General features: G+C 52.2%; 1 protein-coding gene across 8 annotated transcripts in view; it reads right to left on the reverse strand.

Annotated features, from left to right (window-relative positions):
* The window catches only part of ZMIZ1 (zinc finger MIZ-type containing 1), a 239,401-nt gene that overhangs the window by 169,429 nt on the left and 48,321 nt on the right, over positions 1-21,651 (reverse strand). For all 8 annotated transcript variants that reach the window (XM_053582469.1, XM_053582463.1, XM_053582468.1 and 5 more), the window contains exons 2-3: positions 21,530-21,634; positions 543-635 (exon numbers count right to left, since the gene is read on the reverse strand). The gene's annotated coding sequence lies outside the window, so the exon portion shown is untranslated. The remainder of the gene's footprint in view (positions 1-542; positions 636-21,529; positions 21,635-21,651) is intronic.

A 21,651-nucleotide genomic window follows, 5' to 3' on the forward strand; every position in this document is an offset into this window, starting at 1 on the left:
ATAACTCTTACCCACAGCTGCCAGGAAGATCAATGTGGAGTTTCAAATGCTGCCACAAAGGAGACAGCAGCCGCATTTCCACTGAAACACATCTCTGGCTAGGTCTGCCTTGGAAAATCCTCTCTTCTCAAGCCCCATCTGGCCCTGCTGACCTTGTAGCCTTATAATGCTATATCCCCAGGAGCTGGGACCCCTGATTACAGCCCCAAAGTTCAAACTGAGCCAGGCTGCTAAGATGGCTTAACTCCAAATAACCAGATGCACCGATTCACAGAGTCCTTGAGGACTGGACTAAGTGGAGGACCTGAGCCCAATTCCCACTTCGGAGATGAACTCCAGGCCAGAGCATTCTGTGGCAGTGTGGGCACCACACAAGGAGTTACAGAGAAGCCTAGCGTCCAGGGCGAAGAGAGGCTGGAATAAAGGGCTGACAATCCTCAGCTCTGGTCTAGCCCATCACATCCCAGGAGCCTGACTTTGCCCCTGCCCAAGTTCGGGGAGAGGGTGGTGGTATGACATGGGCGTCAGGGATCTGGTGTTACCTTTTCAGGTCTGGCAGCTCAGTGATGGACGATGGCTCCTGTCCTCACACCCCTTGCAGCATCGGTCTGACACCAACAGGCCTCCTCTTCCTCCTGGGTACACAGAGAGAGACAGGACACGTGTAGGCAGCCAGGGATACAGACAGCCGTCCACTCCCTCCTACCTCTGTCCCCGCTGCCGGGCTAATCTCAGTGGCCTCTTGGGCCACTTAAGCACACCCCGGGATGCCTAATTTATCAGAGGTGGCTGTGTCTTCCCTGCCCAGACGCATTCTCACAAGCAAGCCAATTCCTCCTAGTGGGATTTTTAAATGTATGTACGTACAAGTTTTGTTTCTTTGGGGGCTTGGAGACTTTGTGTTGTTGTCTTTCTCTTCGTGGTAAAAAAAGCAGAAAGCCATCACCTTCCTGTGCGGCCCCCAGGCAGGGTGACAGGGGAGAAGCTGTCGGGGGTATTTTTAGCTGAGCCTACAAAGCCCTTGCCACTGTCTTCTCCCCGAGCCGTGCCTGGCTTTAGGGAATTATCTTACACGGCCGGCCGGCAGCCACTTCCAAAGCCACTCTTTGACCCCTGCCTAAATTCTTTCCCCATTATGAACTGCTCACAGGATCTCTGCCCAACCCTTGGCACCATTGTACGCGTGCGCTCACCTCCTTGGCAAACTGGCTCACTCTCCTTGCCCTTCCTACAAAGTTTGGGGTCAGCTCTTTTGCTCAAAACTGGTGGAGCCCAGACATAGGGTTGAAAGCCGAAAAGAACCATGGTGATGATTTTACATTGTGTTACCCAAACCTCAGCTCTTCCCCCATGCTCCACACAATGCTTGGTCCTGAGCCGTGACCTACCCGTGCCATGACTTAATTAATATTCACCTTCAACTTACTTTTTTTTTTAAAGCTCCAATAAATCTGGCCTTGTCCAAAGCAATCATGTCTATGAAATAATTGGTTTCACAGGCTAGTTATATATTACTAATACACCTTAATAAATTATAATTAATAAAAAAATATGTTCTTGAGGGCACCATCTAATGCTAGAATCCTGTCACACACTAGCAGAGGTACATGGGCCAAGCCTTGGCAAACTCTCTACTGTTCATCACCAGTCATGTGCAGAAGGAAGAGAGGCATGAGAGGAGCTGGTTGGCTGGTGAACCAACAGAGGCACAGGGTCAGAGGCACGGTGTGCTGGGAGTGCCTACTCTGTCCTCTCTTTCCAGCACTGGGTGAGACCATTCCAAGCCCCATACCTGAGCTGAGGTGACCCAGGGCCTCCTGAGGATGGAGTGCCCCAAAGGAGGGCTGCAGGCCATGTTGAGGCCCAGGGTGCAGGATGACGTCTTTTCATGGCATCCTCTGAGGTCTGTGGTCATTTCTGCCTGTCCCACCAGGGTAGAGAAACAACTGAAGTGGGCCTATAGGGCTGGAAGGCTAATCCCCTCTCTAGACAAACTTGGAAACACAGAACATGCCCTTGAGCTCTGCAACCTGGGCTCTCAGCCCCCTGACCCTGCAGGCTTGTGGGTCAGCCTCATGCCCTGTCTGGACCTTCATCTCCCCGTGTGTGCCTTGACAGGCAGGCCCGGGTGACCCCAGCAGCCTCACAGCTCTGGGGCCTCACTGATGCTCTCTGTCCTCTCCCATTCTGCCCACAGGTTAGAGACCCTGGCTGGGCCCCTGGCCCCATGCCCAGCTGTCTGCCCCTCCTGCTCAGAACAGGATGTGGGTGTCAGGAGGTGAAGGAGAGTGTGGGGGTCGGGTGGGGAGTGGCCTCGGGAGGGACTTCCTGAAGCCAGATCGGTTTACCACAGTCAGTTGAGCCCGGGACCACACAGCTGTGAGTTATAAATGTCCCTGTCATAGCCCAAGCCGAGAGGCCCTGCTGTTGCCGAAGGCGCCAGGGCCCAGGGCACCCACCCTGGGGGCCTCCACAGCCAAGGGCTGGTCCTCAGAGGTCCAAGTGTCCAGCCCTTAAGACCTCTGTGTTCTCTTGACTCCTCTCTCTGAGCCAGACATGATAGGGTCAAAGACTGCCCTCCCCTGCCCACATCTTACCCTTCCAGGTGTGAATCTTGTGGTTCCAGCTACACCAAGATCTCCCAGAGTGCAGGAACCATCCTGGGCCTGCAACTGGCATGTACCTGGGGCTTAGCACACAGCTTGTACCTGGGACTTGGCACACAGCCAGCCACCCAGGGGTGGCTGCAGGGGCAACTATACCAACAGGGCTGCCTGCTTCCCACTGCCCTACCCACCCTTGCCTGCCTACCAGGGCACAAGCAGGCAGGGGAGCGGGAAGGGAGAAGGGCCCATAGTGAGTGGGGCAGCAAGGTGGGGCTGGGAAGCTTAAGCTTCACAAGCTTCCTGGTGATCATAATAACAGTGATAAAACTGTACAACAATAATAATAATTAACATTAAAGGACCTTTAGCTATTTTATGTATTTATGTGAATTAATTCATTTAATATAACCACAACCTATGAAGTAGGTACTGTACTTATTATTATTTTTTTTTTTTTTGTAGAGACAGAGTCTCACTGTACTGCCCTTGGTAGAGTGCCGTGGCGTCACACGGCTCACAGCAACCTCCAACTCTTGGCCTTACGCAATTCTCTTGCCTCAGCCTCCCAAGCAGTTGGGACTACAGGCGCCCACCACAATACCCGGCTATTTTTTTGTTGCAGTTTGGCCGGGGCTGGGTTTGAACCCGCCACCCTCGGCATATGGGGCCGGCGCCCTACTCACTGAGCCACAGGCGCCGCCCTACTGTACCTATTTTTAACAGATGGGGAAACAGAAAGGTTAAGAAACCACCCCAAGGACACGAAGCCAAACAGCCTGGCCTGCATCGCTCCTTTCCAGTATCTCCTGGAGAGGCCAGGAGAATTTTCCTTTCCTGAGAGGCTCCAAAGGCGGCAGTAACCAAGGGCTGAGGCTAAGCAAGCCCCCCATGCTGATATCATTCACCCACCCCACACACAGGCTTTGAGCACACAGCCAGAGATGTCAGCAGTACACAGGGGCCTCCTGCTTACCTTACCCTGCCTGAGGCACACTGGGGTCTTCTCCATGGGCAAAAGTGGGCACCACCTTGACTTTCCAGGACTGGCTGGGGGAGGGAGGGCCTAGAGATGGGTTGGGCCTGCCCCAAGGAGAGAGGCATTGGTTTCACAGGCTAGTTATATATTACTGATACACCTTAATAAATTATAATTAATAAAAAAAATACGTTCTTGAGGGTACCACCTAATGGTAGAATCCTGTCACACACTAGCAGAGGTACATAGGCCAAGCCTTGGCAAACTCCCTACTGTTCATCTCCCCTCATGTTGTGCAGAAGGAGGAGAGGCATGAGAGGAGCTGGTTGGCTGGTGAACCAGTGAGGCCAACAGAGGCACAGGGTCAGAGCCAGAACCAATGCCCCAGTGTGAGGTCTCAGGCTGCTCTTCTGGAGGGGAGGGGCAGGTTGCCTGCAGCCTGCGGGTGGCCAAGGTCTGATGCTGGTGGGACGGTTGGGGCAGGCTTGTCAGGCAGCAGGGGGAGGAGGCAGGTGCCTTTTGGCCTCCTCAGAGCAGTGCCTTTGTTTTCTCTCTTTGTTTTCCATCTGCCCACTCCAGGCTTCCCCTGATTGTGTACAGGGTGATAAAAGGGCTGATGAGCAGGAGATCTCTGGCTGCAGTGGGGTTGCCCCGCACAGATACTGTGGCGGGGGGTGGGTGGTGTAGGGGAGCAGGCCTGGAATTGGTCTTGCCCCCTGCTGCACTGAGTGCTTCTCTGGGGGGTGGGGCGGTTGCACGTGGTTCTCAAAAGAGAACCATTGTGCACAACTGTTCCCCATTTTACAGAGGAGGAGACTGAGGTTCCGGAAAGCTGCAGCCAGACTGGAACCCTGGCACTCAGCTTCCAAAGCCTCTGGATCCCCACTGGGCCACACTGACCCTGACCCTGAACTCTCTGGCCACCCCACAACACCTGGCTTTGTTGAAAGCTTTCTCCCTTAAATTTGACAACTGACCATTTTCAGACTGGCCAGGAAGAGAGTAGAGTGCCAGTTGGGGTCTCACCCACCAACCAGGGGGTCTCCCTGTGAAGTCATTCACCAGCACTTGGTCATTTGGTACAAGATGGAATAGAGTCCGACTTCCTGGTCTCCCTGAAACAGAGTCCCCATGAAACTGCCTCGGGGAGGTCAAATGAATTCTGTCTTGTGGGTTAATTCTGACTGAGTGCACAGCTGGGAGAGACAGGCAAGATCGGTGGGGGGGGGGGGGGGACGACTGTCTGCCTGGCCATATGAGGGGCACTGATAGCCACCACCAGGGACTGGCCCACCCAGCTCCAAGTCTCTGCTGACCCTGCCCTCACCTGCCTGGCTTCCTCACACCCACCCCCAACTTACAAGACAACTTCAACTTCAGTTATCAGGTACTGTGAGCTACATCTGAGTTTCATCTTAGTTCTGTGTATCGTTACTGAAGTCACTTGAAACCACACCCTTTTCTTTTCACTCATCAAGAGCAATATTATCTGTGAAATCATGGGTTTGATGTATTAATCGTATTTTAATATGTCACAAGTGGTGTATCAAAATTGATTTATTTGATGTAGTAATCATAATTCACATTAAAATACATAGTATTAAAATTAGGAATTCATAGTATTAAATTTTAAAATAAGTTAAATTGATAAATACATAATAATAAAATGAAATTGAAATTCATAATGTTAAATTTTGAAATTTAGACCCTCACACTGTCCAGTGGTCCATCGTGCGTAAGACCTGGCCTGGAGCCCTGGGGAGGTCTCGAGCTAGGCTGAGAGACAGAGCCTCACTACATGCAGTCACAGGGCTGGACTGGACCGTGAGGCAGAAGGAGGTGGAGATTTCTAGAAGGGCACAGAGAGGGCTCGATTTGGGCCATAGAGTTGGAGTTTGGTCTGGATAGTTCTTCAGCAGGAGAAAAAAGCCATCCCCCTGACAATAGCAGGAAACAGTGGAAAGGGCCCTGGAGAGGGAGTTCAAACACCTAGGGCAGCATTCCATCTGCCACCGTCTTGCTGAAAGTGCGGGGCCTCTATGGGCCTCACTTTCTCCATCTGTACAGAAACAGCAGCCAAGCCAGAGGCTCCTCTCAGCCCTATATGACAGACTGCAGCCCCCTTGCTGGTGCTGCTGGTAACCTCTGGCCTTCGCAGGCCCTCTAACCACCCACTCCCTTGACCCCTTCCCCCCAAACCTGATTGGGGGCCTTAGGGTGTGAAGGGGAGACAGGGCCATCCTGTGTGACAGCTATAAAATTAGATAATCAGCTAATCACCAGCAAATTAGCATCCCATCTTTACATAGAACAAATATAGTATTTACGTAAAAGTTGTTAGGAGTTTCTCTCTTTTTAATTAGCAGAAATAAATGCAAAATGAATGGTAATTAGGCAGCTGATGGATTCAGTAGTACAATTATGCCTGCAGCAGTGCCCCAGTCCCTAAACACTGCGTGCTCCAAGGAATCAGAGGAGCCTATTTATATAATTTATTTATAAAACAAAGTTAACAGGAACCGAGGGGTGAGGTCTGGGCATCACTGGGGGAGGGTCTTGGATGCAGGGCAGGTTCCTGAGAGGACAGTGAGCTTTGGTGGCTAAGGAATGGAGGGGAGGGGAGTTGCTTAGTGCTGGGCTGTGAAAATGCACCACCAAGGCCCCCATGTGTCTATTTCAGGCTCGGCATGTGTTGCTGGGAACGGCCTCCCTGGCAGGAAGTAGGCTGGGGCTGTGAGAGGCTGGGAACAGCTGTTCTTGTACTCCTGTCTGCCTCTTTCTCTCCCTCAGTCCCCACCTCTCTCTTTTTACTGGCCCTATACCTTCACTAAGAGAATATTCTTCCTTTCCTCCAGGAACTCAAGAGAAATCAGATACAAGGATTATGCACTCTAACATAGTGGGAATAAACTCTAGACCAGTGGAAGACCTAATGCTATGGGAGTACAGAGGCAGGGCCCCAGAGAGGAGACGGCCAGTGGAAAAGATGCAAGTTAGATATTGGCGGATGCATAGGAGTTTTCTGAGAAGGTAGAAAGTAGCCAAAGGACTATGTGTGAAAAGGCAGATAAGTGGTAAATAGCAGTGTGTGACTAGAGTTTATCAGGGTGTGGAGCGAGGGAAGTAAGCAGGGTCTTGGGTGCCAGGCTAAGGGTTTGCTTTTGAGTCTAGAAGCCATGGGAAGATCTGAATCAAGGGAGCAGGGCAGCCCCTTGGCCCTGACAGTTCTTTTCTTAGCTTCCCCTCCCCCACTGTGAAGTCAGAGAGAGGGCCAGGTCGACAGGCCATTAGAGGCAGCTGGTCTAGCTCAGCAGAGCAGGAGGCTAACCTGATTACAGGGACAGGAGGTCTGTCTGTGGGGGAGGGAGGGTGACTGCTCTGAGAGTGAAGGGAAGGGTGGGGCACACTGGGCAACTCCCGAGTCTCCTGAGGAAGGGGCTGTCTTCCTTGGAACATAGTCCCCCACCCTGTCCCACCCTGGATTGCTTTGTCAAGTCTGGGGGAGGTGAGAGAGCATTGGTGGAGAGGGCTTGTTGCCCCTCCCAGACTCAAACCCCAGCTCTACCACTGCCTGCTACTGTGACCTTGAAGAGCCATTCCCAACTGCAGGTCACACATTCCTGTCTCCAAACAAAGGCTTCAACTAGAATGGGAGGGAGGCAACAAGTCTGGCCCCTAGCCCCATGCTGTATAGTACAGTTAAGGGCATGGGTTATCAACACCTTTAGAAATTCGGGGGGGTGGGGGCAGGTGCTGTCCAGTTTGCCACAGTCCCTGCAGCACCCTCCTGCCTACCCCAGCCCAATTTGCAGCCTTGGATGGTATGCTGCATGGCCATATGGGCTCAGGCAGACGGAAAGGCCAGGGCAGGGAAAGGCTGGTGGTCAGAGTAGTCTCCCTATCTGTCATCTGTAACCCTTGCAGGAGAAGCCACGGGAGCCCAGGCTGCACTGACCGAGAGTGAACAAGTAGCCCTTCCTTGCCTCCAGTGACTTGCCCTGACTCAGTCTGCTGGCCTCTAAATAGGAACCACAGTACTACTACTCCCCCAAGCCTCAGGGTCAATAGAAAGCTCAGAGAAGCCTTCGCACCTGGCAGTGATCTGAAAGTCAAAGCCCTGGGTAGTGGTTTAACTGTGACTACAACACCGCTGGCTATGAAGGATTTCACAAAGGGAAGTTTCGCACTCCCCAGCAAGGACAGTACTCCAACCTCAGGAATCTCCCTTTAAAAAAGCACTGCTCAAATGTCTTTCAGCAGCCTGGGCAAGGTCTAGAGATAGTGTGTGAGTTGCTATCTGCCGTCACTCTCAGGACCGGGCTCTGAACTTGTAAGGGAAGACAAAGATCACACTGCACTACTTCTCTGCTCTGTAAGTTGCGCTCCTGCCTCTAGCCAAAATCAATAAAAATCTCCACTATGATAGTTTCACCAGAATAGGGGCCAGGCCCCTTGTAATGACATTCTATCTCTGGCAGGGGGATCTCCCTTCATCACATGACCTCAACCTCAGCCCCAATTCAGGCGGCAGCTGAGCATGGAGTGGGGGTGGGGTCGTGAGTGGGGGGTCTGCTCAGAGTGGCTCTAAGTGCCTCTCCAAAGACAAGTCAGTGCTATTCATCAACTGGTTTTCAGGGCTGTGAGCAATCAATGGCATTTGTGCTGCAAACTCATCATTAGGGCAGGAAAAACTCTGCAATGGAATTGATTTGTTTAAATATAATAACACAATTTAACAGAGAACCATGGGGGTGGGGAAAGGACCAAGGCAAACAAAACCCAGCGCAACAAGCTCAGAACAGGGAGATGAACCAGTCCTGAAAAAACTAATGTGACTGCCAAACCCTGGTATTGCCCCCACCCCTCACATCCCCATCACCGAGGAGGCTTGAGTGGGCACACGCTGTTACCTGGTGTGAAGCGGATAGGGCCTGGTCTCAGAAATACCTTCAACAGCCTGCGGATGGGCTCTGAGGCTCCGCTGGTGGTTGCTGCATTATTCTTTGAGGTGACTTTGCATGGTGAATATCAGTTCAACTCAACATACTCTTTTTCTTTCTTTCTCTTTCTTTCTTTCTTTCTTTCTTTCTTTCTTTCTTTCTTTCTTTCTTTCTTTCTTTCTTTCTTTCTTTCTTTCTTTCTTTCTTTCTTTCTTTCTTTCTTTCTCTCTCTCTCTCTCTCTCTCTCTCTCTCTCTCTCTCTCTCTCTCTTCTTTCTTTTTTTTTTTTGAGACAGAGTCTCACTATGTCACCCTCGGTAGAGTGCCGTGGCATCACAGCTCACAGCAACCTTCAACTCTTGGGCTTAAGCGATTCTCTTGCCTCAGCCTCCCCAGTAGCTGGGACTACAGGCACCCAACACAACGCCTGGCTATTTACTTGTTGCGGTTGTCATTGTTGTGTTAGCTGGCCCAGGCTGGGTTCAAACATGCCAACCTAGGTGTATGTGGCCAGCACACTACCCACTGAGCTACAGTACTGCCAACGCAACATACTCTTATTAGGCATCCACTGTGGTCTAACACCTGTGTAGGGCTGTGGGCCACCTGGGAATAAATCCCAGCTCCAATTCCAAAGGCATTCCATGGGGAGGGCTGGCTTCCTGGGGTCTCAGGAGACATGGGAGGGAAATGCTAGGCTGGTCACTGACAAAGAGGGAATGTTGGAACAGAAATGAAAGGCCACTTCAAACAGCTGGGGAGACGGCTGTCTTCTCAAAGCTATGGTACCTGCCTGCCCTGACTATGATGATTGATGGAAATTTACCTCATTGATCCCTAAAATGTTCTAGGACCCTGCAAACACTTTATATGTGTCTCTTCATTGAATCCCTTCATCCTATGAAAGAAGGACTATTGGGCGGTGCCTGTGGCTCAGTGGGTAGGGCGCCAGCCCTGTATACTGAGAGTGGAGGGTTCAAACCCAGCCCCGGCCAAACTGCAACAAAAAATAGCTGGGCACTGTGGCAGGCGCCTGTAGTCCCAACTACTCGGGAGGCTGAGGCAAGAGAATTGCCTAAGCCCAGCAGTTGGAGGTTGCTGTGAGCTGTGAAGCCACAGCACTCTACTGAGGGTGATAAAGTAAGAATTCATCTCTAAAAAAAAAATAAATAAATAGAAAGAAAGACTATTATATATATAGTTTTTTTTTTATTGTTGGGGATTCATTGAGGGTATAAGAAACCAGGTTACACTAATTACATTTGTTAGGTAAAGACCCTCTGACAATCGTCTCTTGCCCCCAAAAGGTGTGACACACACCATGACCTCACCCCCTCGCTCCTTCCCTCTCTCTGCTCTTCCTTTCCCCACCCCTCCCTCCTTCTTTCTCTCTCTGCTCTCTCCCTCCCCCACCCCCATGTCATTAATTGTCATTAATTATCCTCATATCAAAATTGAGTACATAGAATTCATGCTTCTCCATTCTTGTGATGCTTTACTAAGAATAATGTGTTCCATTTCCATCCAGGTTAATACAAAGGCTGTAAAGTCTCCTTTTTTTTTTTTTTTTTTTTTTTTGCAGTTTTTGGCCAGGGCTGGGTTTGAACCTGCCACCTCCAGCCTATGGGGCTGGTGCCCTACTCCATTGAGCCACAGGCACCGCCCTTAAAAATCTTTTTTTTCTTTTTTTCCCATTTTTGGCTGGCGCCCTAGTCACTGAGCCACAGGTGCCACCCTAGTCTCTATTTTTTTAATGGCTGAATAGTATTCCATATTATACATATACCACAGCTTGTTAATGCATTCCTGGGTTGGTGGGCATTTAGGATGTTTCCACATTTTGGTGATTGTAAATTGTGCTGCAATAAATAGTCTAGTGCAAGTGTCCCTATGATAAAAAGGATTTTTTCCTTCTGGGTAGATGCCCAGTAATGGGATTGCAGGATCAAATGGGAGATCTAGCCTGAGTTCTAAGAGGGTTCTCCATACTTCGAAAGAAGGGCTATTATACCCACATTTCACAAATGATACCACTGAGGCTCAGAGAGGTTAAGTGACAGACTGAGGTCACACAGAGAGTTATGGCACTGGATCAGACCCCCATATTTATGCCCCAGAGCCTATGTACCCACCACTGCACCCTCCTGCCATCCTCGCCAGTCAGCCTCCATATGAACTGAGGAGACAGCTTCAGTGCCCTCTGGGAACTGGGGCATGAGACACATTGGACAATTAAATGGTGGCAGATCAAAGGAGATTCTAAGAAGGGCATGAAGTGGACATTGTATCCAGGTGGTGTTCCAGTCACAGGCTCTGCTGTGGGCTCAGCCCTGCATTCTGGGTGAGGTTACAGCAGTGACTGGGTACAGCTGGCAGTTGGGTCATCCCCAGATCCCCATGCAACCTTAGGGCTGAGGTCCTCAAAGAAGGCCCAGGCAGTTCTAGGCAGCCTCATTGAGCTCAATAAGGGCCTTTCTGCCAGCCTCAAAATATGGACTTTATTCATGGTGGTAGAAGCAGCCAGGGTGGGGAAAGTTAGTGGAGGGCTGGAAGGCTTTAGTGATCCAGAGGCAGGAAGATTGTAAGGCCTGGTCATTAGGGGTTAGATGAGCAAGGAGGCCATGATCCAGATATGGGTAAGGGGTTTGAATCGACTGTTGGATGTAAGGGTTAGGGAGAGGGAGGTGTCAAGGATGGTGCAGGCGTCTCCCCACAGCCCTCTGGGAGCTCCGATGCCCAGCTTTGCTGAACCAGCGGCTGCCTGCATCAATATGAATTGACCCAGGAGCCCAGGGAGCCCTGGGCCCTTCCCCCAGGAAGCCCCAACCTAGGGGAGGGCACTGTAGGCCTGCACCGCAGGCTGCCACCAACTCCACTCTGTCCCTCTGCTGACCTTTCTCCTTTGTCAGCAGTGCACTCCATCAATGCACCGGAAGGGCTAGTACACTCTCTCCCAACTGCCCGGGCCAGTGCTGGGGGCAGGGGCTCCTCTGCCCTCCCTTCTTTTAAGGAAGAGTTTTTCAGAATGTCTCTAGAAATCTGGGAGCAGAGCTGCCAAAGCCCTCAGTGCAAATGGGGAGACTGAGGACTGGGAAAGGGCAGCTCACAGTTTCCCAGCTAACTGCAGGCAAAGCCCTGGGCAGGGAGCTCACCAGGCTGGCCCCATACCCCTCCTGCTGATAGAGGGGAGGGAAAAGAGGAAGTGGAGGCAGCAGGCTGGGGCCAGGCCACAGGGGGTGGGGCAAGAATGCTCTGGCAAGGAGGGGGCCTCTTAGAGGAGTGGGAGAGGGCAAGCCTGGACGGCACCAGCAAGCCCCCAAGCCAAGGGGGGATCCAACAGGCTTAGGAGTGGGGCCAGGGGATTCAGACAGCTGGTGTGTTGCCGACCATCCTGGTTTGCAGGAAAGTAGGAGGTTTCTGTGATGCAGAACTTTCAACGATAAAACCAGGATGGTCCCAGGCAGGAAAGTCACACTAGCAAGGCTGATTCTGAATTCCGGTTTTTGGTTCTGCCACTTTCAGACTGTGTGTGACTTCTCTGTGTCTCAGTTTTCTCATCTGTATGGTTCTTGGGAGGGATGAATTAAATAATGTATGTAAAGTGCTTAGCATCCAGCACAGAGGCAGATGCTAATCACTCAGCCAGTGGCAGGTGGCTGCTGTTATTACTCTCAACTGCTATGACTGTTCTTCCTACTACGAGTACCAGCTAACACGCACCAAGCGCTGTACACGTGTTGCTGATTTAATCTTCACAAACCTCATGGGGTTGAGACCATCCGCATCTCCACTTTTGGGTGAGTAAATCAAGGTGTGGAGGGCCTGAGCATTTGCCCAGGCTCTCACACCTGCTGGGCTCACAGCTCTGAAGACCAGATCTTTTTCCACTGGGCTGGCCCCAAAGCCAGGTGGATGGAGGCCAATGTCAACGTGATTCTGGTCACACTGACCCAGGGCAAGACCTAGACACACACAAGCTAGGCAGGCACAGCAGGCCCCTCCAGAAGTGCTCTGGGAATGGGCAAGAACCCTCTGTGGGGAGATCAAGTCCCCAGTCCTCAGCCAGGGTCTTTAAGACCTTTGCCTTCTGGTCCGAACGCATCAGTCTGATTTATTAGGTTCCCAGGGTGTGTTATAGCAAGAGGAAGGAAAGGCTCAGGGTGAACACTTGCCTCTTACTGACCGTGGGGACTCAGCTCTGGATCAGGCATGTTTCCCACACTGTTTCCATTCATTCTTGTAATAGCACTACAAGAATAGATTATTGCTCCCATTTCTAAGACAAGAAAGTGCTACAGTTGAACAGCAGGATTTAACCATGTCCCACCCCAAAGCCTGGGCTCCCCTTGGTGCTGACATTACAGGATGAACAAGCAGCACCAGGGCTTCTCATCCTGCTCCCTGTCTGACATATGAGTGGGTCAGGCATGGAGCAGGATGAGAAGCAAGCACTAGGTAAATACCAGGGGAAGACACCCAAGCACCCAGGGGTAGGGTGGCCGCCTGGATAGACATTGCACCCAGGGAGAAAGGAGATGGGAGGCAGGGTTCAGGCAGGGGTTCATTGCCCTGACACCTAGAGGACAGGTAAGCCTTGCAGAGGCCCCTGTGCATCAGAAGCTGAGCATGCCCCACTCCTGCCCCAACCCCTGGGAAGTCCTCAGCACAAGAAACTGCATGCTCACAAAGCAATTAACTCCCCGCACCCAGGAAAAAGGTTGCCAAGGGGGCAGGCAGGCGCTGGCAGAGCAGGAGCCCTGGGAAGCTGGGCCCAGTTATTTTTAGCATCTCGATTCAAGAGGGAGGAGGCCTTCCTCCCCACCAGGTAAATGTCAGCACCACCGGTTGCCCCAGCCAATTAAAGCAGCTGGAGTTGAGGAGGGAAGACAGTGACTCGGCCTCCTGCTTGCCCACAGCCACGCTGGCTGGCGGCCTCCTCCCCTGACTCACACACCTCGTGGCCCTGGGCAGGAAACACTGGCTCCATTAAAAAAGAGCTTGACCAGGGGCCTGGATCCTGGGTTGGAGTCCTGGCTGGGCCATGTGACCCTGGCCAAGGGCCATGCCTTCTCTTCTCTGATTCTAGCTTCCCCTCTAGAAAACAGGCGCCCCACAAGCCCACCTGACATTATGAGAGTGATATGAGTCAGGAGTGGTGAAGAGGCTTTGCTATAGAGAGGTTTGCCAGCCACTGCTGTGGGATGGTTGCTTCATTATCCCAGAAAAGAATACTGAGCTTCTTAGGCAGGAGCCTGGGCCAGTCCTGCGCTGATGGGGACTAAGCTAACTGGCCGCTGAGCAAACTGCTTTGGGTGATTTGCGCAATTCTGGGTACTAAGAGTCCCAGGAGGCTGTGGCTGCTGTTCTGCTGATAGGAGAGGTGTGAGAGAGAGGCCGTTGTGGGTCAGCAGAGGTTCAGCAAACACAGACGGATCGGAGCCCAAGGCTAGAAGGCCACACCCAGAGAGGGCACCAGGCACCCACAGCACGGGCAGTAGACTGCAGGCCTGGCACAGGCATGAGAGACTCAAAAGGCTACCTCCTCTGTGTCAGGGACTGAGCTGGTTCTCTCCTTGGGGAGGACCAGCTGGAGGGAAAGAGGCACCCTCAGTCACAGGAAAGGGCAGGGAGCCCATCTCTCAGTGCACCCTAAATCAGTGATTTTCAACCAGTGTCTTGAGAGAGGATCTTACGTGTGCCCTGAAAAATTTTAAAGATCATTAATTGAATTATTTGCCAAAGAAGTTCACAGCACAGTAAATATATTCTTTTGTTTACTTGTTTTTGTTTTTTGATCAACATAATGTAAGTGTTCCCTGGAAGTTTTAACTATGGGTTCAAGTGTGCCCTGAGATAAAAAAGGTTGAAAAACACTGCCCTAAATGCTCAGATTTGGAGGTCTATCTGGAACCCAGATCTTTAGCCCAGAGGTGGGTCTAAATCAGGGGCCCGATCCTCTGTTCTCTCAGGTTGGTCTGGGCTAGCAAACCCCAGAAATCTTAAGTCAACTCTCCCCAGCCAATGAGAAGCTCTGGGGAAAGGAGTAGTTTCCTGAGCGAGCTGCCCACAAACTCCTAGGGGAGTCCGTCCTCCCCACACATCCCCAAAGGCAGACCCTTCCATGGAGGCACTGTCCTGCCATGGTGCAGGAGGGAGAACTGATCTTCTGAGAGACATGAAGCAAGTTAGAAGCCAAGTACAACTTTCTTCTACCTTCTGCCATCGGCCTGCAGGGGGCATCTCCAGCCTCATTTCCTTCTCTGCCCAGTCCTGGCCCTCCACACAGCCCCATTGGTGTGCCCCCAGCATGCCTGCCTCAGGGTCAACCCAGCGGTTCCCTCTGGAGCTTCAGTTCAGTTCACAATCTAATTCATTCTTCAGGGCCCAGCTGGAGCTCCTCCTCCTCCAGGAAACCCTCCCAGGCCCTGGGTTCTTCAGAGCCCCTGGATCCTTGTCCTGAGTACCATGATGAGGGGGAGAAAGGGGTAGCCCCTGGCTTCCTAAGTCCACTTTCCATCAGGCTGGGACTCTGAGGCATGGTCTCAGCCCTTGCCCACTGGGTCTGCCATGTGGGTAAAGGAATTGGAGGCAGAATGCAAATAAAGCTCCCTGGAGCCAGAACTGCCTTGTACTTCTCAGTCCCAGTTCTGGGTGGATCTCCACAGGTTCCCAGCAGGTTCCCAGCATGTCCCGGTCCCTCAGGGTTGGGCCTGACTTTGTGCAGACACGATGCTCCTATCACTGCCTGCCAGCATCCACACCCACCATGCAGCCACAGTGGTACAGGGTGGCAGTGAGTGCCATGCTGGCTTACTCAGAGGAACCCTCCTATCTCTGGGCCTCGGTTTCCCCATCTGTGTCACAAGTGAAGTGAGCCAAATGATTCCTAAAGAACATTTCTACCTCACGAGAAGCTGTCGGGTGGTTACAATTCTAATAAAGATACAGTCCTTGCAGCTCTGCCAGCCCCACCCAATGTCTGCTCCTCAGGGTGAGTTCATCAAGGTTTTGGACCCAGAGACACAGGGCACGGGCAAGGCCATCCTCCACCCTAAGTGTGTGGCTTGGGGGTGTGGTTCCTGGACCAGAGGAAGACAAACTCCGGTGCTCAGGGAGAACTGGGTGAACAAACAGCAGCAGGAAGAAGAGCACCCTGAGTAACACCCATGGGACTCCTTACAGCCCTGCATACCTACAAGAGTGATCAGACAAGAGCAACAAGGCAGCCCCAGGCCTCTAGAAAGCCAGAAGGACACCCAGACACACCCACCCCTGGGAAGGACGCTGCCTACCTGAACCACCAGCCTCTTGCGCTTGTCATGATTAATAATCAAGTCATGCAGAGACCCCAGGAAGACTCTCTTTCTCCGCTGTGTACAGGAATCCAGCTCACCTTCCCCCTCCCCAGGCAGCCTTCCTTGGCTGCCTTCTCCAGCATCAGGGAAGAGCTAGGGCTCCCCCTGCTTCACTGCCCTGGCCCTCACTGGGCACCTACCTATCAACTCTGCACCATAGACTCCTTGACTTCTGCCCGGGGTTGGGGCTGCACTTTCCCAGATCCACAACTGCAGATTTGCTACTGGATGCCAGTGCCCAGGGTGGTGCTGGAGCCCAGGGAATTATTCAACGCACCATGGCTGAGTGGTACATGCAAGCACCTCTGACGATAGGCAGTTTGACAGGATGGGGAAACCATACATTATGGTGGCAGGTAAAACTGGACTGAATCTCAGCTCCACTGATAGCTTTGTGACCCTGGGGAGGTTTCTTAACCTCTCTGTCTTAAATAGTTTCCTCATCTGCACAACAGTATAATCTCAGCTTCACTGGGTGGCTGATGCCCCGGAGGACTGCAGTTTGTGACCCCTGACCCATTCCAAGCCTGTAGTTTTACAGGTCAATAAAACAGCCGTTCAGAGAGGGGCAGCAACTGTGCGAGGTCACTCAGCAGGGCTGTTGTGAAACGGAGGCTCGAATGAAAGTTCTGCTTAGAGGGGCCTGTCAGGACAGTGGCCCTGTCCTGCTGACCCCGAGGAGTGTCTCACTTTGGGTAGGAGTAAGCAATGAACGGCAGACTATTTCCAGCTCCAGGCTGGGGTAGGGGTTGCAGGATCAGGGCAGGCAGCAGAGGCTGGGGGTGGAGGGGCCTGGGCTGCAAACAACAAATTCCAGGCCACAGACAGGGAGGTGTACATTCTCAGCTGGCGCTGAGGACTGACAGGCATGCCACATGAGGACCCTGGAATTCCAGCTCTGTGTGGCCGCAGGCTGGGCTCCGGCCAGGCCCGCTGTGAGCTGGGCTTGGCATTCAAGGTCTTTGCAGCCAGCCCCAAACCCGCCCTTTGTAACCCTGGAAGTCTGCTGACTGACAACCCATGGTGTGCATGCTGGCAGCCCAAAGCCACACGCCACCAGGGGCCAGAGGGGCTGGTGAGGGAGGGTGTGGCCTACACCCCAGGTGGCTGCCCAACAGCTCTGGGTAGTAGCTGTTGTGGTATCACCACACACAAAACCCATATCTAGCCCAAACCTAATTCCTGCTCTCCTCCTTCAACTTTTCCTAAAAGACTCATGTGCCCATGGTGCTGGGGTCCATCCCACCCCTTAGTCCCTCTGCTGCCACTAATAATCCACATATTAGAAAGTGAGGCCCTGCTGCCTGGATTCATATGACTTCCTTCACTGAATCCCTTACAACCTCGGAGGTTCAGATATTTTCCCCACTGAATGGATGAGGAAACAGAGTGCCCAGATGGTAAGTCACTAATCCGAAGCCACAAGGACAGGAGTGGCGGAGCAGGAAGAGCATGGTAAGTCACTAATCCGAAGCCACAAGGACAGGAGTGGCGGAGCAGGAAGAGCTTCCAAGCATAGGCCCAGAACCTACACCCTCAACCTCCACCAAAAGCATTGTGAGTGTCTTCTGCAAAGTGCCAGCTATATGGGACTGGCTGTCACACCCCTGCCTCTCACCTGGGGTCAGCCTTTGCTGGCTGTTACAAACCAGGCCAACCCCAGCCTTCTCACCTCTGTCTGGTGGGGGCTTGGCCAAGCTTCGAAGCCACACATATACCTGGCTGTGATTCTTCTGGCCATGTAAACTGGGCCATGTCACTCTTAAGGAAAAGAGCAGGGCTGAGGACTTGTCTGCTCAAGCCCCCATCAGCAACCTAAACACCTCCCCTGGGCAAGGGCCTGGAGCTCTTTACCAGTCTTCCCAATGCCTTTGGGGAGTCATCTAATGTCACTGTCTACACCCATGCCTGAAGTGCGCCTGACCTCAGTCCTGCTGCTTGGGGTGGGGGTTGAACATTTGAGACTCTGTTTTCCCATCTAGCAAACAGGAATAGTGCATCTTCAGGGCTCTCTGAAGGGTCTGATGAGGTGTGAAAGGGCTCTGCACACTGGAGAAAACTCTACCATGCAAGAGGTCATTGTAGCTACCAGACAGAGTTACAGAGCAAAGATCAGGAAGGAGGGAGCTGGGGTTAGAGAAAGCTCCATGGCAGCTGACCTGCAGGAGTAAGTTTGCTAAGCAAAGATAGACAGGTGGACTAGGGGCAGCCTAGACAGAAGGCTTTGCAAATAAAACACAGAGCAGACTCCCCCCCACCTCCAGCACCAAGCAGTATGGTGAAACACAAAAACCAGGCCACCAAGGTATGGAAGGGTGGGCCAAAAGGTAAATGGGGGGCAGGTCAGGGGTGCCTTGAATACCACTGCCTAATGGAAGGGACTGCACTCCTAGTCTAACTGAAGCCTCTGTGCCAGACTGCTTGGGACACACTAGACGCTGGCACCATGGAGCCTCCTGTTAAAGAGACGAGGGTGCCATCGCTCCCCTCAGCCAGTGAGGCTCACAGATGAGGGGGACTTGCCCAAGGTTGCCAGGCCAGTAAGTAACTGCTGGAGCCTGCACACAGGACTCAGTTCTTTGCACTTAATCCCATGATCACTATACTTAATTCTAGACAGGGTTGGCCTCATGGCCAGTTACACAGGACCCCAAGCTAAGAAGGATGCAACAAGGCTGTCACTGTCTTGAAATCCTTAATAATTGGGAACAGGCTCTGCATTTTCACGTTGTCCCACAAATTATGTAGCTGGTCCTAATTCTAGGACATTCTGATGTGTGTGAGTGTGAAGAGCCGTGAATGAACTTTATCACTGCTCTGGGGTAGTGCAGGGCCCTCTGCTAGGTCTTCCTTTTCCCTCCTCATCAACCTAACGAATTTTCTTCTCCAAGTACAGCTTAGCTGTCACCTCCCAGGGATCCTTCCCAGATTTCCTCCCACAGGTTCCATGGACACGACACCCCATGACAGACAGAACTCCGGCTCCCTCTGCTGAGGTCCCACACCCTAACTCTAGCAGGTTAAAAAGCCTCCTAATGGGTGTGCACAAGAGCCTGGCCCCCGCAAACCGCAGGCTCTTCTGGGCCTCTGTGGGACCCCAGAGCTTCTTTCTGGACAACTTTCCAAAGACAATCCTAAGGATACTTTATAAAGGCGTCTTGGAGGGGAAGTTACTAGATCAGGCTAGATAGAAAGCCCCAGATAACAACCCACCTTCTTATTTGCAAGAAAATGAAAAATACTAGGCCAGGACATAACCCCAGGAGACTCCTTGGGAACCCCGTCCAACTTGGAGGGCCCCACAGAAAGGAGGGAGGGGAAGGAAGAGGAAGTCTTGGATCTGGGGCTGCAGAGTGGTTAATAAGCACCCAGTTCTGGATCTGTCACTTCCTGGCTGAGTGGCCCACCCTCTGTGAGCCTCAGTTTCCCCATCTGCAAAGTAGGCAAAGTGAACCTGTCCCTGAAGGGAGCTCATGAGAAATGAGCAAAAACTCTGTAAACCCTGGCATCTGAAACCCAGTCCCAACACTGTAAGCAGGCGTCCTTGAGAACCTTATCCTCATTCTCAGTTTCCTCTGAGAATTGTTCAGGAAGGTTTCCTTCTTGGGGGGATTTAGAGAGCTCATGTAGGCAAGGCGCCAAAGCTGGGTGCCACTGACCCCCCAAATCCCTAGGAAGTGCAGAAGGGGAAAGGGGCAGGGCTGACACAAACCCCACCATTTGGGGGTCATTTGTGGTGCCCATGATTTAGAGGGTGCCTAGGCCTGAAAAGGCTGGGATAAAATCCCCAGGGCATGAGGAACAGGGACATGAACACCTCTAGCACCTCCACTCCACCTGTAACCTGTCTCTTCTTGTGAGAATAATAGCTCTAATTTGTGAAAGCCCTGCAGAGTGCCAGAAATGGTTCTCAACGATCTACATAGGGCTTGGCGCCCATAGCTCAATGGTTAGGGCACCAGCCACATACACCGAGGCAGGGGGGTTCGAACCTTGTTGCTAAGCAACAATGACAACTGCAACAAAAAATAGCCTGGTGTTGTGGCGGGCGCCTGTAGTCCCAGCTATTTGGGAGGCTGAGGCAAGAGAGAATCACTTAAGCCCAAGAGTTATAGGTTGCTGTGAGGGGTGATGGCACGGCACTCTAATGAAGGCGACATAGGGAGACTCTGTCTCAAAAGAAAAAAAAAAAAAAATACACAGGTGGTTTCATGACCACCCCACTGGAGGCAGACGGTGACTGTTAACGTTTCCAGATGAGGAAGCCACAGCCCAAAAAGGGCAAGGACTTGTCTGTGGTCAGTCACTGGCTGGCCCCCAAACCCTGACAGTGACCTTCCCCAACAGACACACAAACAAAGCTCCTGCTCGGCCTTGGCCAGAGCTGCTCAGTGTCCCTAGGAACTGCTGGAAGTTTTTGGAGGTGAGAAGCCATGAACCCTTGCACTGCTCCTTCTCCTGGGAACATACCCCCCCTTTTGTGTGTATGTGTATGTGTATGAGCACGGAGGTGCACGCAAGAGTATCTGTGTGCACACACGCGGCACGCAGAAGTGATGTCTATGCAGGTGTGTACGTGCGGGAGCATGACTGTGCATGTCTGTGCACACATAACCATTCACGCAAGTGTGTCATGCACATCCTGCCAGACTCTGCCACCCATTGACTGCTTCTGCCTCCCCGCACTGTAACTTACTTTTAGGTCACCTCTCCAGAGTACTGCTCTCTAACCTCCCATCTCTGTCCATCCCACTGTTACAGGGTTGCCACATCTATTGGGATGTCTCTCCTTCACGGAGCTGAGAATGGGATAGGCCCCTCCACTGTGAGTACCTGTTGTTGGGCCTGGTATACGGTAAGTGCTTAATACAAGCTTCGGCAAAAAGAACTTGAGGGGACTGATGAGAAGAAAGACTTATCCAGTCAATACATTCCTCACCGAGAGGAATGGGTGTCATCTTGAAGGGAACCCAGAGGCCAGGCCTATTTCCTGCCACATCACATCACAAATGAGGGTGACCCCAGACCAACCAGGAGCCACCATCACCTTGTTAAAGCCCCCTCCCTTTGCCTTGAGTTGGGACAGGTTCCAGCACTTCTGAGGATGCCCCAGTTGCTGCCTCCTGCCTCTGCAAAGCCAGAGGGAGAATACTTGGGGTCAGGGCTCTGACATGTATGTGCCCTGGCGCGAGTGACTTCTCTACCGGGAGGCTCAGTTTCTCACCTGTGCAGTGGTAATGAGTGCAGCAGTTATCTTGTAGGGTGTTGTAAAGGTGAAACAAATGACTGGCATTCTGCACATCATCCCTAATGCAGTTAAGTGCCCATAATGCTAGAGGACATTATTATTGTTACTTCCACCAACTAGATTAGAAAGCCAAGGCCTTTAGCAGTAGAGGAAAAGGGCCGCCAAGGCTGCACTGGGAGTGGGAGTTGGTGACAGAGTAAAATCAAATGTCAGGTCCCAGAGAATCCCTGCTGCCCTCCACTGTGGGGCTTCCTCAGAAAGGAGAAGGCCAAGGATGAAGTGAAAGTGAGAAATAAGCCCCTTCCCTTCCCAGCTCTCCAGACCCTGAACCAGCACCTCCCTCCCCAAGTGGTCAATGCTCCCTCTGTCCCGTGTCAGCAGAAGTGGGGCCAGCCCATCACTTACCTGCCAAGGCCTCTCCCAGTGGACCAGGACTGGAGGCTGCTGTGAGCGTCAGGAGAAGGAGGAGGCCCCAGCAGCCCTGCTATGTGGAAGCAAAGCCACTGAGTCCTGTGGGAGAGAGGAGA

This window comes from Nycticebus coucang, chromosome 3, assembly GCF_027406575.1.
Source record: "Nycticebus coucang isolate mNycCou1 chromosome 3, mNycCou1.pri, whole genome shotgun sequence".
Lineage (NCBI taxonomy): Eukaryota > Metazoa > Chordata > Mammalia > Primates > Lorisidae > Nycticebus > Nycticebus coucang.